This window comes from Choristoneura fumiferana, chromosome 8 (genome assembly GCF_025370935.1).
Source record: "Choristoneura fumiferana chromosome 8, NRCan_CFum_1, whole genome shotgun sequence".
NCBI classification, from domain to species: domain Eukaryota; kingdom Metazoa; phylum Arthropoda; class Insecta; order Lepidoptera; family Tortricidae; genus Choristoneura; species Choristoneura fumiferana.
Window position 1 is genome coordinate 12,653,268 of NC_133479.1, and position 14,970 is coordinate 12,668,237.

At 36.1% G+C, this 14,970-nt stretch overlaps 1 protein-coding gene across 4 annotated transcripts in view; it reads right to left on the minus strand.

Annotated features, from left to right (window-relative positions):
* Src64B (Tyrosine-protein kinase Src64B) overlaps positions 1-14,970 on the minus strand; it is a 125,382-nt gene that overhangs the window by 33,049 nt on the left and 77,363 nt on the right. For 2 of the 4 annotated variants that reach the window (XM_074091289.1, XM_074091286.1), the window contains exon 2: positions 5,675-5,702. The exons of the other annotated variants lie outside the window; for them this stretch is intronic. The gene's annotated coding sequence lies outside the window, so the exon portion shown is untranslated. The remainder of the gene's footprint in view (positions 1-5,674; positions 5,703-14,970) is intronic. 4 annotated transcript variants of the gene reach the window in all.

Genomic DNA, 14,970 nt, shown 5'->3' on the forward strand with positions numbered 1-14,970 from the left:
GAAAAAAGCATAGGTATTAATAATAGAAAGAACACTGACCGGAAAATGATTATAATTGATGATGACAGTTTAACAACCTACCAGAATTCGTTTAATAGGAAGAGTATATATAAGGTTTGATAGCAACTTTCAAACAATGAATCAATAAACACCGGAGGGTGTAAAACCAGCTCAATCATATTAGGCAATAAATTTAAAATGGAAACGAAGAAGGCGAGACAACTTACTGTTAATTAACGAGCATTACAATAAACTAGTAACTGTAGCTCGTTTAAGATTGTCAATAAAAGATAACTTGATTAAAGCAGCATTCTTCATATCCCAAGTTCCCAGCGGTATTTGTTGTTTGAGGAGCTCTGAGACAGCAGGTGTTGCTTCAATTAAAGTAGCAATCTAGCGAGTTTAATTTAAAGACAATGAAGAGAAATAAAATAGCTGAATACAGATGGGAAATAGAAAATCGGGATCCGATTGTCTGTAAAAATAATATATTTTGCTCTTTACAGCAATACGAGTACAATCTTGAGATCTGATTTTTTGTGTTCTGGATACGTAGTTGGGATAAAGCTAAAACTCCAAGGAAGGATTATAAGAAATAGTCTACTCCAATGTATTTCTGGACAAGTTTATGGAGAAATTGATGAAATTCTGTATCTGGGTCAACTGATATGTTCGATCTCTATTTCCGTTAAATAAGTCCCACTGGGCTTTGGAGAGTACCATTCCGTTTGCAACTTTATCCGGATCAACCGGTAGGACCATTCGGGAAAATTTGTACGTCGATTTTGGGATGAATTTTGGTGCACTTATGAATCGCTCTAGTCGATTGAATCGGAACGTGTGTACCTTTTCGGTGCTAGACAGGAATGCGGTTAATAGAAACAGACTGTACAATAAAATAATACAATAATACAGTGTTAAAAATAATGAGGACTTTAGCTGGCAATAATTCTAAGTGGACGTGGTCAGCTTTGATCATGATGATATGATGAAATTAAATTCATAGCATACTTGTTTTGAAATAAAAAATAAATACAGATATAGGTAAAAAAGTTATTACGCAGTACAGAAATATTTATGGAATTAAAACTTAATTATGTATATTATACAACCTCTCCTAAATAAACTAAAAGTACAAACGACATAACTAACATAGCAAAACTTAGCATACAATGTTAGTGTAAAAGTAAAGTTGCAGAAAAGTTATATATAACAACTTCAACAATACATTATTTGCCCTTATTGGCAAATTTGTTTCGTAAATAAAAAACTTTAATTAATCCTTTCATAAAGCTAACTTAAAAAGAGATCAATACACAAGTAAAGCTAGTAAAAATAGTATGTTTCGTCTAGACGATATTTCTCTCTACAAGTTGCAGAATTGTCGGGCGTATTCAGCAAGCAAATGCAATTTACTTTATGAAGGTTGTGTTTAGACAACTTTCAAGCGCTTATCATCATCAGCGACCGCAAATGGTGAAACACAATGGGCTTAGACTGCCTTCTATAAGTGGATTTATACTACAAATAATCGTATAGTTAGATACGTACCTGGGCGACCGAGCTTTGATGTGTTATTTTTTACATCGTGTTTTTTGAAAGAGATAGTTATTTATTTACATAAGCTTTAAATGTAAAATGTACGGAATATTCCAAGTTTAGGTATATTTTATACCTTAGACTGCTATTTACTCTTAAACTACTAATAATTCTCAAGAAACAACCGATATAGTTTTCCTTGTAAGTTTGATATACTTACTACCATTCTGAATTTTTTCAAATTTTTCCAGCCATCGATTTAGATTTAAGAGGGGGGGGGGGACGCTCGATTTAATGAAAATTCATAAAAAACCCCACACTACTAGATTGGACGAGAAAAAAATCACCCCCAAATTACGTCTATGTAAGGTATTGAAAAAAAAATTTTTTTTGTGTACCATTTTGTCGGCATAGTTTACATTATATATTCGTGCAAAATTACAGCTTTCTAGCATTGATAGTCCCTGAGAAAGGACATGGCGAAACTATAAGGGTTCCGTTCCGTTTGGCTACGGAACCCTAAAATGACGCGTCCGACCTGCAGTGGAGGCCTCTTTGGTGTCCTGTCGTGTCACCACGTAATTTAGTTTTTATTGTTTGTTTTAGTCTTATTACTGTACGGTGGTGGAACTGATGGAAACAAATAAATCTTTCTTTCTGTATACATTAGAATTCTACACCTCCAGCTTGCAATTCTAACACTATACCGCTGAACCATCACGCTTATTTAATCCATACTATCCATACTAATATTATAAATGCGAAAGTAACTCTGTCTGTCTGTCTGTCTGTCTGTCTGTCTGTTACGCTTTCACGCCAAAACCGCTGAACCGATTTGGATGAAATTTGATACAGAGATAGAATAGACCTTGGGAAAGAACATAGGCTATCTTTTATCGCGAAAAAGAGGCTTTAAGGGGTTGAAATAGGGGATGAAAGTTTATATGGTGGAAGTTCGTCGCTGTCGAAGATAAAACCATGAAACTTGGCATTTAGGCACTTAATAAGGAATAAGTAGGTATTTATTTGAGCTTTTTGAAAATTCGACCTGTGAGGGGGTGAAATAGGGGATGAAAGTTTATATGTAAAGATCGTCATTGTCAAAGATAAATCGATGGTTCTTTATGACACTTGGCATTTGGGCACGTGATTGATAAGAGATTAATAGATATTTGTTCGCGCGTTTTTTAAAATTCTTCCTGTGTAGGGGTGAAATAGGGGATGAAAGTTTATATGAAGGTCGTCATTGTCAAAGATAAATCGATGGTTCTTTATGAAACTTTGCATTGGGGCACTTATATAAAAAATAAATAGATATTATTGTTCAAGCGTTTTTGAAAATTTTACCTGCGAGGGGATGAAATAGGGGATGAAAATTTATATGGAACGTCGTCATTATCACAGATAAATCGATGAATCTTTGTGTTTAGGTATTCGATAAGAACTAAAAAAAATCGGTTAAATTCGACTTGGACTCGCGCATCAAGGGTTCCGTACGTAGGTATTTATGAATATCCAGTGTTAGCCTATTTTAAGCTCATAAGCAAAATGTACGCAATGAGGGGTCATTTTAGATGGCTTATTGACATAGACAGTCAGACATGAAAAATTATGATTTTCAGTTTTTTTTTATTTTGCTAAAGGGGAAAAATAATTTGCTAATAGAGCTATTTTTATACAAAATTCCAAGTTTCTGTAGCTTTTGATTGCGTTAACTTAGAAGTTCAATTTTTTCACAGCTTCCGGGACTATTGACCTGAGTTTAGGGTTTTAATTTCAACTCAATACATACTCCGCGCGTTTACGGGATAAAGGGTCTTGACAGACAGACGGACGGACGGACAGCAAAGTTCCTTTTGAGGTACGGAACCCTAAAAAACATTTGTTCCGACTCTTTTCACATTGCGATATTTTTCATAGTTGAAAATATGGGGATGAAAGTTCGTCCAAACAAATTTACTATAAGTATATTTATCGGAAATTGTGTAGCTATGCTTAGTAAGAATGCCGTCTTAAGTATAATCCTACCCTCCTAACTTACAATAAAGGACGTAGGTGTCCAGAGTTCTTTTTTTACCAAAAAATGGAAGAACAAAAAAAATTTGTTTAGATAAAGCAATGTATTAAAATAGGCTATTTTCAGTAAACCGTAGAAGTTTCTATGTACATTTATTGGCAGAACAGGTACCCTAAATAAATTAAATACTTTCCAAAGTTACTATTCCACGCGGACGAAGTCGCGGGCAAAAGCTAGTTGCGTATAAAATTTACCCAAAAAAAACCACCAAGACTAGACCAAGCTAGATAAATGCGAGATGCAAATACCCCTGAATAGCAAAAAAATATCGAAATCGTTATAGCGGTTTCCGAGATACCGAAAGAAATATATACAACAATTGCTCGTTTAATTTAAGTACGTGAAATTAAGTCAGTACCTACATAAAATATAGTAGACGAGATCGCCGCGTCCGCGGACCGGGAGACGAGCTGTCGGTAGGCCTCCAACAAGATGGAGCGACGACTTGGTTAAGATCGCGGGATCGCGGTGGATGCGGAAAGCACAAGACCGGTCTGAGTGGAGAGCCTTGAGGGAGGCCTATGTCCAGCAGTGGACGTCTTTCGGCTGACATGATGAGACGAGATCTGGATTAAGGAACGTGACAGATAATTTCAATATTTCTCGCAATTATAGGTTTTTTTTGTCAAGACAAATTTTTAATTAACATGATTAATAACCCAAGGGAAGCCTGCCCAATTTAATTACATTCATAAATTTCAACTTTATCCATAAAATATAAACTTAGCGAATTCTCGTAACGGTAACATTTTTAAAGCTTCGGGGCGCAGCTGAATTGACCAATTGTGCATTTACCCTAGCAATCACGCCTGAGGTCTCGTTATTACTCTAGGTGCAGTCAAATGAACGTGAGAATCTGTGCGGAGGGCGGTTCGCTTAGCTCGACGACTTAACGGCCAGTTGCATAATAACTGCAATTAAATCGGAAACGCTACGGAAAGCCGGCATGACAATAAAATTAGTAACAAAAGTTGCGGTCATTATAATGAGGATGTCGATGCAAGACGTTACATTATAGAGTTATATTATTAGTTAATACAAGCAGATATGGGATACGGATGAGTTCAACGATCCACCTATACTCGACTACTAGTCCTTGATATCATTACTTGTGTTGGTAGACATTTTTAAGCACTTCATCTGTACCGGTTCACAAATTTACCGAACTAACAATTCAGCCTTAAATTAATATGAGAGAAATTCATTTGAATATGTTTGTTATTTACCTACAACCCTCGAAATCCATACAAAGGCAGCGATTATTTAACTAACAACATATAAATTCTACCCCTTACACAAGCGTGGAACGTGTAATAAAGATGTATTGTTGTTAATATTACATAAGTACTCAGCTCACGCTGTTTTGCCGGCGTCCTTCAAACGGTTTCTATAGAGACATTTCTGATAGGCATTATTGTTGTTTTATTCTTAGACTCCGAACATTTAACCTTTTCTCGTGTGAAAACAAGAGCCCTTTTGTTCTACAAAAGGGAACCAAATAGCGCCTTCAGAAGTTGCCGCAAACTCGACGGCCAGTAGTTAATCCGCACAATAGATATCAATATTCATCCTTCAAACTTGTGTTCGAAGGACCCAAAAGACCGGCTTCGATAGGCAATGCCTTCCTTCTAGTAAATCGGTCTCACTTCATAGTAACTGACTTTGCTATGCTCTGACTCAGTTTTACGTGTCGACTTCTTGTCAACCGCAGGTCGATGATCCACGGTCAATAAAGTGCGTCACGCAAGGGTTACCATGTCAGCGAGTTAATTCTCTTGCTTTTCACGTGATTACAATAAACTAGCTCTAGCCGCAAACACTGCCGCATTATAGGTCTTTGACTTCTTTCTGAGGCTAATCAAAGTACCATTCGTTACATTTCTTCAAAACTTCTAGAGTTCTTTACTTAAAAAATGTTTTATCATAATGCGGATTCTGCTCTGTGATGTTTCTTTAAAAGTGTATTCGATTACTGTGAATCATGTTACGCCTACGTTCTAACTAAACCAATATCATTATGCAATTTCGGTCAGTAAGTAATTAAATATCAATTCTCACCAAAACAATTTCAGGTTTACATTCGTACCTGTGAACAAAAAATGAGACGTTATTATTACAAATGTATGAAACAACAATAAATAGGACTGGAGTGGAGTTTTATTAGAACATAATACAGTAGTGGGTAATTTTATGAGTCATAAGATTGGATCGATCGGTGCGAGACGTTCATGTGTTAGAAAAGGCACTGCTCTACCTAGTGCTTGTAATAGCACTGGCAATAAAGATTATTACAGGAAGGTAGCCTGCGCTGTAATATCCAGGTATAAAATGTGCTATCTATTATCGTTAATAGCTAATCTGTAAGGAATAGAGATTCTAGCCGACCTAAAGTCTACATCGAAAATACAAAATGAGACATGGATTCACAGAAAAACCAGAAAAAGAGACCAGCACTGGTCTCTTTTTCTGTTTTTTTTTTTGTGTTTGTATTTTCGATATGGTTTTACGGGATGACCGTAAAAGTAACAAAGGCCGTGCCAGAATAAGCTAAGTGATTCTGCCCCCAGCGAGTTTCGGCTTGTAATTTTTATGGACGATGTGGCACCACATTAGTAATTAATCTGCAAAATTTCAGCTTCCTAAACTCTATAATTAAACGAAAAAAAAAAAACGAAATATGATTATTCTTTAAAAAAATTTTTCCTGCCTACTGATTTTAGCGTGCGTCACATATGTTGTACATTTACCATGGATAATTATATGACATAAATTGTATTTTCAAAAAAAAGTTAAAAAAACTGCTGACTAAACTTTTCAGTTTTTTTTTCCTACTTCCACGTTAGCGATCGCTCCAATTTTTTTGACCAATGATACACCCACTAATAAGCTATGATATATATATTTTGTCAAAATTATTGCTGAGGGAGAACACGGAAAAATCTTTACATAACATACCTCACATACATTCTAAAACTCTATAATATAAAGCGGAATGATTGAAACCTCTCTAGAGAAAAGTGCACGTTGCGTACTAAGTACTGGCCACTTATTTAATTAGGTTAAAAAAATATACATATAAAAAAGACGTCTCGCTGCGGAATATTGTTGCTATTATTTCCGTAACGTACTTACGACAATCGATAGGAGGATTTTTCCACAACGATTTTTCTTTAGCCTAATAAATTGTAAGTGGCCAGTATTTAGTACGCAACTCGTCACATATGTACAACATATGTGACGCCCGCTAAAATCAGTAGGCAGGAAAAAAAAATATTAATGAAAAATCATATTTTTTTTTTCTTTTAACTGTAGAGTTTAGGATGCTGAATTTGCAGATTAATTACTAAAGTGGTACCACATCGACCATAAAAAATACAAGCCGAAACTCGCTGGGGGCAGAATCACTTAGCTTATCCTGGCACGGCCTTTGGAGTTGTAATTAAAAATTCAAAAATACTCCAAATAATCAATCTAAAATCTACAATTGGGTACCTTAAGTTTGCTGGGATGATCCATATTATATTTTTTATCGATAGTAGTATACTTATAATGTAGCTCACTCCTGTAGATAGATATTTTTTTCATTTGCCGTTTTATTGTAAAAATTAAATTGAAACTTTATTTAGGCAAACCATACGTTTCGTGGGATTTAGGTTTTGTGCCTTGGTCTGTTAGATTTAAAAAAAAGGTCGTATTGACAGCCAGACAGTATTGTGTAATTTGTTTATTTCTTTATTTTTTGATTAAATAAGTTGAAATGGTGAATTATTGACAGCTGTCAGTTGCCAAATGTCGCCATACAACGACACATACTTACATACACACACACCTACATACACGTACGTACGTATGGAGACATTTTTGACAACCCAATTGATAAGCTAGCACTAGCAGCTATGATGGGTGCGGTCTGCTTTCAACTTTTCAACCGAGGAAAAAAACCGGAGGAGGTTCTCAAGTCGACGCGTATTATTATTATTTTTTATTAGCTTTCTCTATATGACAAGATGTTTAGTTACCTAGGAGAGAAATTAACTTTAGCTACTTATGGAAAGTAAAATTAGGTATGGTGTTATCTAAACAAGTGGAAGAAGGTGCAAAGAAAGAAGAAATATTGGACGTTACTAACCCATTGAATGAAACCACAAGTAATAACAATTTGCTGTTCAAAATGTGGTAAACCGTGACCGTTCTAGTTGAGAAGCTAAAAATAAATGAAAGTTTATTGACTGGGTATGAAAACAAAGTTTAACTAAACGAAGAGATAATATACATATGATACATACGTTCATTTCGGTTAACGGCCACTTCGTCGAGGTCACCGTACCATAAACAACGACTGCCATTCCAACTTTATGGTGTTTTATCAAGGTACCGTTGAGACGTCACTTGTTTTATGGTTAACACTACGTTTCCGCTACAATGATTACGAAAACTGTCAACACTTGAGAATGAGTTTGTTTACTTTCAAACAGGACGCGTGCAAGTTGTTCAATTGTTGTTGCTTACGCCCCAGCAGCGTTGCCCTCAGAATTATTTGTAAGTGAAAGTAATTAGTTAACGTTATCACTAGTTCCAAAACATTCACACATTCTGTAGATATCACTTTCGCTTTTAGTTAAGTAATTGGAAGCTTACAAAAGCTTTACATATATAGCCATGAATGCTGTTAATTAAAAACTACTACACTATGTATGATGGAAAAAGGATAACTATATAAAAATAAACAATAGATTGCCAGGAAATTTTCTTTCAATTTGAGATTAGCTAAATGTGTACAGAAACTTAAATTAGAAAACAGGGAAAACGGTTTTAAATTACAAACATGGATATAAAGCTGTCGTCAGAACCGATGCAGGACAGAACGTCGAATCTTAAAATAGAGTCGGGAACATAATATTTTTAAAGCTGAAAACGTCACGCTTCACATTTCAATCAACATAACAACGTAAGTACATTCATTATACAAAGTCACTCGCCCTCCCAAACTGCTGATCCAGACCGAAGCCAAATCTCTTTGATCTTCTACTTACGAAAATGATATATGGCACACTGGACTATTCCGAACATGGGCTATGAACGCATTTAAACCATAGGAGGTTATTTTCAGTTAGTACTAAATTCAATACGATGGTTAAAACAACAGTTTCGAATTACCAAGATCCGGTGCTTAAATCTAAAGACATGATGCTTTCAATGTTTGAACGGGAGCGGGCTGAGATTTAATGCAGTAAACGTATGGTAAAAAGTAAGTATAACATTAATACCTATCACACTGACTAAAAGTGGCAAATCAAATTTTAACAAAAATAGACACCATTATCCAGTTTTCAGTATTGGGCGAACATGCAAAAATGGGCATGCTTTCATAAATGAAATTACACAGAAAAACTGTACGCCTAACAGAGCAGAACGGCAGTGTACAGTGTATAGAATTATGAAGGTACTAGCTATTGGCCGCGGCTTCGCTCGCGTTAAATTTGGGGTTCAAAAATCAACCTACATACGTAATTAATTATAATTCGTACCAACTTTGAAACCCAGTTTCGCTGATTCAGGGGTGGAATTTTAGAATTATATCCCGAGAAATTGTAAAGTTCCCGCGGGACATGAATTACTCTTATTGATCTATTTTAATATTCTTAATTGTCGATTAGATACACATTGTAACTTTATTAATTTAGCTTGTGCGTTTTCTGATACAGTTGGTATATAAAATCTTCTTAGTTCGTTTTATCCCGTGGGATATTCTGCAATCTTTAAAACATTTTTTACCTGTTAGTATTATCTACCTGGATGCCAAATTTAAAGTCTCTAATATTTATAATTACGGAGTTAGGGCCACTTTGAAGCGAAAATATAAATCCCATTTATTCCCTATCCCGTGGGAATTTTGATAAAGCCTGAAAATTGATTTTAGCTGTTAGTATTACCTACTTGCTCGCCAAATTTGAAGTTTCTAATAATTATAGTTACCTACGGAAATAGGGACATCGAAAATACAAACTGAGACATGGATGCACAGAAAAACCAGAAAAAGAGACCAGCGCTGGGAATCGAACCCAGGTCCTCAGCAATCCGTGTTGAGTGTTATAACCCCTAGTCCACCGCTGGACCGCGGTTGCTGCTGGCTTATGTCCAGCGGTGGTGTAGGGGTTATAACACGCAGCATAATTGGAAGTACAATTACAAATCCCATTTTCTCACTATCCCGTGGGAATTATAGAAAAATCCTGAAAACCGTTTTTAGTTGTTAGTATTACGAACTTGCATGCCAAATTTGAAGTTTCTAATAATTATAATTACGGAAATAGGTTCATTTTGAAGTGAAAATATAAATCCCATTTATTCCCTCTCCGGTATTAATCCTTTCTTAGTGCGCGTCTACGCCTACTAAGTAACATATATTCCAAACTTCAAGTTTCTGGACCCAGAGGTTTGGGCTGTGCTTTGATCTCTAAGTCAGTCAGTCAGTCAGTCAAGTTTCTTCTTTTATATATATAATAGAAGATAGAGACGGGTCAATGCTTTCAGCCCCACCGAACTCACGCACTGATGAAGCGCTAATTGTTTGGGATCTTATACGTGTAAGGTAGTGCCTACAAAGTATTTTGCAAGGGTTGAATTAAGGTTCAGTGTCAGCATCAAGAGTCAATTTTATATAAAATGTCTTTATTTTCTACTATCTGCTGATGCTGATGAACATACTCGTAGAACATGGGATTCTTGAACAGAAAATGGTACTCCTACCGTCAACTTGATTTATTGTAATAAATTATAATTACGTGGCGTGACATCAGACACAGTCGTTGGTCAAGCAACGGGCCGTCATTTTCAAAGCTGCTAATGGCAAAGTCGAGACAATCACTTGATTAGGTACGATAACGATAACAGACAAGCTTGGAAATTCTAGTTAACAGAACTCCGATTTAGGACTCAAAAATTTAGTTTTGCTATTACCTGTTTATCAAGCTCTACAGTAGCATAAGTATCCTCTATACCTTTACTATTACTCTACTAGGTTACTAGTTTCACTTACTTTATCTTTATCTTGTTATTTTTACAGACCGGCACTTTTAGGAATTATCGAAATTACTGTGTATGTGCGTTAAAGATTCACTAATTAATATCTCGAAGTTATACACCAGTCATGAATTTTAAAGGTATAATAAAATATTTATTGGTCAAAGCCCACTGTAAATGTTATAGGTTTAGAGGCAAACTTCAGCAGCACATTCATTTATAAATAGCGAGTTTATGGGCAATATATGAGCCCGCATATCCATGGTGGTAACTGTGGTAATCCCGTATATACCAGTTTTATTACTCGGCGATGGAACAGATTAACTAATGGGCTAGTCTGGAGCGTTAATTGACTTCGCCGAGGACGGTACGGTTACACGCCCTTTTGAGCATTCAATCACTATGCGATTACCACGTGATTATTTATGTATGCTATTTATTGGTAACATCGGTAAGCCTTTCTTATAAGCTGAGAGTGGATAGTTGAACGGTTTATAATGAACTATGTCGGGTAGCAGTTAGGCTTTGTACAGAACCGTTCAGAGCTTTAGTGGCAACAGTGACATTACATGCTTATTTATAAACGGTTACAGAGACGACAATGACGAAACGAAAGCAAGAACTGGTCAACTGAGAGTCGGACTCGCACACGAGGATTCCGTAGAAATCTATGTATTAGCAGTGTTAGCAGAGCTTTTCCCCTAAAAATAATGTACTCATTCACACACGCATTTCAGATTTTTCTTATTGATTGTGTTTTGTGCTACGTTATGGTATAGGAGCTACCTTCATACAAATTCCAAGTTTCTAGGACAGCTGGAAGTACTATGGATAGGCTATTCGGTAACGGGAATTTGTATGGAAACACCTTTTTTAATGACGTATCTATTAATTGCGTTGACTTAGAAGTTTGATTTTTTCCACCACTTCAAGGGGGCGGTAGATCCGAGTGTTGAGTTTAGGTTTGATATATACGGGCAATATAGTGTTATCATAGTCAAAATACCACGCACAGGAGTTATACTCGTGACCACGGCCACTGTAATGTTGCCGAAACGTCGAGGTAAATATTACTCATGTGTGTTAGCGTGATAAGTCCTGTGCGTGGTATTTTGACTATGAGTGAAAATCACGAAAGTTTAAGACGTTATAATACAGTGATCTCGCAAGGGTACCGTTTTTTCCTATTGTACAGAAAGAAACGACAGGTCTTAAGGCCGCAAACTAGACGCCAGCAGGCAGTCGTGGCGAGTATCTTGGCCGCGCAGAATTAACAGAGAAAACGATCGCCTAGCCACCGCTCGTTGGCGGCATGCGTCCAGAGATCCAGTCTATGGCCTAACATATTTTGAGCACGATTGATTAGATGTTCCAGTATAATAAAAAGTAGGTTAATCGTGGCAATAGTTATTATGTGAATGATGATGATAAATAACAACCGACAGCGGACGGATTATTACAAGAGCGAATCAGGTGCTGCGAAAATATGACGTGCTGTAATAACGATGAATTTATACACTTCTATTTTCAGTGCAAAACAAATTTTCCCCTAAAATCGACACTTCAATTGACCAAGTGAATAACCCGCATCCAATACAACGATGTATCCCATAATTTCAAAGCAAGTAAACCAGCTTGAATGGCAACAAGTCTTGTCCTACTTAGCAAAGCAATTTTATGACCTGATACCGATTAACCTTTACAAGTAAATGTCGCTAAACGATTCCTTGGAAATGTGATGGAGCTCAAACGTCAGGTAGATACTATACGAGTTTTTTTAATAGGGACACCTGATAATCACAAAATACAAGAGTAACCCTTAATAATTAATTTCAAACCTTATAATGACAGTGATGAGATGTAACGTATGAGTAATGCAGATTATGCTTCATCGCTTTTGTGAACAAATTGGAAATTCTAATTTCTTACGAGTAAAGTGGCTAAGCATTGCGTGAAAGTTTCATAAACATAAATATACTCGGCGGCACAACATTTGGCCCACCTTTCATATAAAATTACCGATTCTGCATACATTTGAGGGCTAGATTTTTTTGCCGCTCAGTATATTATAAACGGTAGTACCGCTAAGCTGACGCAGGTAAACTACAAATAGCTTGTTCACATGACGTGATATCAAAGCTTAAGTTTTCTAGGAATTCTGGGTTACCTACGGAAAAAGAAGATACAACGAAATTTCAACGACATGTAAAATACAAAAAACCGGCCAAGAGCGTGTCGAATACGCCCAAGATAGGGTCCGTAGCCATTAGGAAAAAAAAACAAGTAATATTATGTGCGTTATAACACAATTAAAACACTTAAGTACTACAGTCTTAAAATCTATTACCAGAAAAAGAAGAGTATCTTCACGGCACTTGTGTCCTTTTGTTGAGAAGCGCAAAAACGGTATATCCGATCATGTTGAAACCAATTTTCGTTGAAATTATTTATTCAGCGTTAGTTTCCATATTTTTTGGACAAACGGTTTACAAGATAGAGGGGGGGGGGACACAATTTTTGCTACTTTGAGAGCTATTATTTCCGGAAATCTTTACTTCATCAAAAAAGTTTTTGAGAAACCTTACTATCTTTTCAAAAGAGCTGTCGAACTATGTGCCACAAGTTGATGCGAGTTAAAAAAAAATCTGTTACGTGTACGGAGTGCCCCCTCCTATAAACATTTATTTTTGTAATTTAACTACAAAACTAAATAGCGGCTTTGCCAAAACATCTGTACTCCAAATTTCACATCTTGTAGTTTTCGAGTAAAATGCCTGTGACATACGGACGGACGGACAGACGGATAGACGGACAGACAGACAGACGGACTTGACGAAACTATAAGGGTTCCGTTTTTGCCATTTTGGCTCCGGAACCCTAAAAATAACTTCGTTTTCTTTAAATTCATTCAACTTTATTCGAGTTAAAATTGTTCTGCCGTTTTTGTATCATCATTGAGGAAGATAAAAACGTGTTTGATGTTGCAAAGTGCTAGACTAATGTTTCCGATGACCTACACGCAAAAACACCTAATAGGTATTTACCTAAAATTCATGGTGCATAGGTAATTGCTTAAGTTTCGAGAGTCATCAGCAAGCCACAATCAACAAGTGTTTTAGACGCAATCTTGCTTCGTGCAGCACTCATCACATCCATGCTTCCGTTCATGTTAACGTAAACAAAAAACCTTCCTGTATGTATCATCACGACTGAAATTAAATAACATAAACACACGAATCTTCATTGCAAGAGGATTAATTTGTGCGGATGTGATGGCAAGTTAATCTTAAATTAACCATTTGAATTGTTATCCTTCAGAGACGATCTTCTACTGTAGTTGCTAAATTAGAATTACAGCCAACATGTTACATAAAGTTAGATTATTAATATCAGCACGTCATATTATAATCTAATTTTCATAATTCTACTTTATTTATATATTATATACGTCTCTACAATACAGACAATAAAATTAATAAATAAATATTAAATTAAAATTATAACATAAAATGAAAGTAACTAATGACTGTAATGACTGAACAGAAACCAGAAAAAAAAAACAAGTCAATGTCGAAGATGACGCTACTTAATAATGATGATGGAACAATGATGCTAGCATTTCATCGTCGTATAGCAATGCTGAAACGTTGTGCGAAGACGCTGCTAACTTTCGTTCATTAGATCTGGGGGAAAACCCAGTTTTGTACGCTTCATTATAGATTCTATTGATGTCCTACACTTAAGTTAATTTCACACAAGGCTTCATGTCGAGTTTTTGTCAGATCAGATAATAAATATTGAATACGTTTGTCTACTAATAAAAAACATATGATGAACTGGTCAATACTAATCCAAGGATATAAATCAGATTCTCACGCACGTTTTTACGTCTTTATCTCGTCGACCTCATCACTCGAGACAGTAAACCATTGCGCAACACACCTTTGCAGAATAGTTAACGATGTACCAATCTAAGCGACAACAGATCAATACCCGATAACTGTGCAAGCCTTGACATCACTGAGTGACAAGGTGGTGACATTGGTCCGTCTGGATCAATCATAAATCAATTGCACGTCTGAAAAGAAATAAAACGCGACGGATAACATTTAACTGATATTTATCTAATAACAAACAGCTTTCGAAAATCAGTTCTCGTTTCTGACCGCCCAAATATACCTTTGCAAATGCTTTGCATCAAGTAAAGGAGATATCTTCGATCTTTCGGGATAAGAACTCGAGAGTAATTACGAAGCGGGTGAACATGCGTACACATTTCTGGGTGTATTAGTGTCAAGATTACTTATGCTAACGGCGTGCGGAGGGTCAGG